Source organism: Anguilla rostrata, unplaced genomic scaffold, assembly GCF_018555375.3.
Source record: "Anguilla rostrata isolate EN2019 unplaced genomic scaffold, ASM1855537v3 scaf1098, whole genome shotgun sequence".
Lineage (NCBI taxonomy): Eukaryota > Metazoa > Chordata > Actinopteri > Anguilliformes > Anguillidae > Anguilla > Anguilla rostrata.
The window spans coordinates 2,501-5,000 of NW_026986435.1; positions in this window are offsets into that span (position 1 = coordinate 2,501).

The window sequence follows — 2,500 nt, forward strand, 5'->3', positions numbered from 1 at the left end:
ACCCGTGGCACGCTGATATTTTTCGGAGCACTCTCCCTCTCGTGCAACTGGTCCCCCGTGGCGCTCCGATATTTTTCGGAGCACTCTCCCTCTCGAGCAACTGGTCCCCCGTGGAACTCAGATATTTTTCGGAGCACGCTCCCTCTCGTGCAACTGGTCCCCCGAGGCACTCTGATATTTTTCGGAGCACTCTCTCTCGTGTGCAACTGGCCACCCGTGGCACTTTGTCATTTTTCTGAGCTCGCTCTCTGTCTCTCTCTATTGCTCTCTCTCGTGCAACTGGTCACCCGTGGCACTCTGGTGTTTTTCGGAGCACTCTCCCTCTCGTGCAACTGGTCCCCCGTGGCACTCTGATATATTTCGGAGCACTATCCCTCTCGTGCAACTGGTCCCCCGTGGAACTCTGACATTTTTTCGGAGCGCTCGCTCTCATGCACCTGGTCACCCGTGGCACTTTGTCATTTCTCTGAGCTCCATCTCTCTCTCTCTCTCTCTTTTCTTCTCTCTCTCTCGTGCAACTGGTCCCACGTGGAACTCTGATAATTTTCGGAGCACTGTCCCGCTCGTGCAACTGGCCCCCCGTGGCACTCTGATATTTTTCGGAGCACTCTCCCTCTCGTGCAACTGGTCACCCGTTGCACTTTGTCATTTTTCTGAGCGCTCACTCTCGCTCTCGTGCAACTGCTCACCCGTGGCACTCGGATATTTTTCGGAGTACGCTCCCTCTCGTGCAACTGGTCCCCCGTGCACTCTGATATTTTTCGGAGCACTCTCCCTCTCGTGCAACTGGTCACACGTGGCACTTTGTCATTTTTCTGAGCTCACTCTCCCTCTCTCTCTATCGCTCTCTCTCTCGTGCAACTGTCCCCCGTGGCACTCTGTTATTTTTTCGGAGCACTCTCCCTCTCATGCAACTGGTGCCCCGTGGCACTCTGATATTTTTCGGAGCACGCTCCCCTCTCGTGCAACTGGTCCCCCGTGGCACTCTTATTTTTTTCGGAGCACTCTCCCTCTCGTGGGCCTAGGGCCAGGCAAGTTTTAGGCTTAGGGCTTGGGCTAGGGCTAGGGCAAGGGCTAGGATTGGTTAGGGCTAGGGCTAGGGCTAGGGCTCGGGTTAGGGTTAGGGTTAGGGTTAGGGCTAGGGCTAGGGCTAGGGTTAGGGATATGGATAGGCCTTGGGTTAGTTTAGGGTTAGGGTTAGGGTTAGGTTTAAGGATAGGCCTAGGGTTAGGGTTAGGGCTAGGTTAAGGATATGCCTATGGTTAGGGTAAGGTTTAGGGCTAAAGCTAGAGTTAGGGTTAAGGATAGGCCTAGGGTTAGGGTTAGGGTTAAGGCTATGGCTAGGGTTAGGGTTAGGTTTAGGTTTAAGGATTGGCCTAGGGTTAGGGCTAGGGCTGGGGCTCGGGTTAGGGTTAGGGTTAGGGTTAAGGCTAGGGTTAGCGTTAGGGTTAGGTTTAAGGATTGGCCTAGGGTTAGGGTTAGGGCTAGGGCTAGGACTCGGGTTAGGGTTAGGGTTAGGGCTAGGGCTAGGGTTAGGGTTAGGGTTAGGGCTACCCTGATGGCTAGGGCTAGGGCTAGGGTTATGGTTAGGGATAGGGCTAGGGCTATGGCTCGGGTTAGGGTTGGGGTTAAGGATAGGGCAAGGGCTAGGGTTATATTTTGGGTTAGGGTTAGGGCTAGTGGTAGGGTTAGGGTTAGGCCACCCGTGGTGAGTGTTAGGGTTAGGGTTAGGGCTAGGGCAAGGTTTAGGTTAGGGTTAGGGCTAGGGCTAGGGCTAGGGTTAGGGTTAGGGTTTGGATAGGCCTTGGGTTAGGTTTAGGGTTAGGGTTAGGGTTAGGGTTAAGGATAGGCCTAGGGTTAGGGTTTGGGTTAAGGCTCGGGCTAGGGTTAGGGTTAGGGTTATGGCTATGGTTAGGGTTAGGGCTAGGGTTAGGCCATCTGTGGTGAGGGTTATGGTTAGGGTTAGGGTTAGGGTTAGGTTAGGGCTATGGTTAGGGTTAGGGTTAGGGCTATGGTTAGGGTTAGGGTTAGGGTTAGGGCTAGAGTTATGGTTAGGGTTAGGGTTACGGTTAGGGCTATGGTTAGGGTTAGGGTTAGGGTTAGGGTTAGGGCTAGGGTTAGGGTTAGGCCTAGGGTTAGGGTTAGGGTTATGGCTATGGTTAGGGTTAGGGCTATGGTTAGGGCTAGGGTTAAGGTTAGGCCTAGGGTTAGGGTTAGGGTTAGGCCATCTGTGGGTTAGGGTTAGGGTTAGGGTTAGGGCTAGGGTTATGGTTAGGGTTAGGGTTAGGGTTAGGGTTAGGGTTAGGGTTAGGCCACCCGTTGATGAGGGTTAGGGTTAGGGCTTGCGCTAGGGGTAGGGTTAGGGTTAGTGTTAGGGCTAGGGTTAGGGTTAGTGTTAGGGTTAGGGCTATGGTTAGGGTTAGGGTTTGGGTTAGGGTTAGGCCACCCATGAGTGAGGGTTAGGGTTAGGGTTAGGGCTATGGTTAGGGTTAGGGTTAGG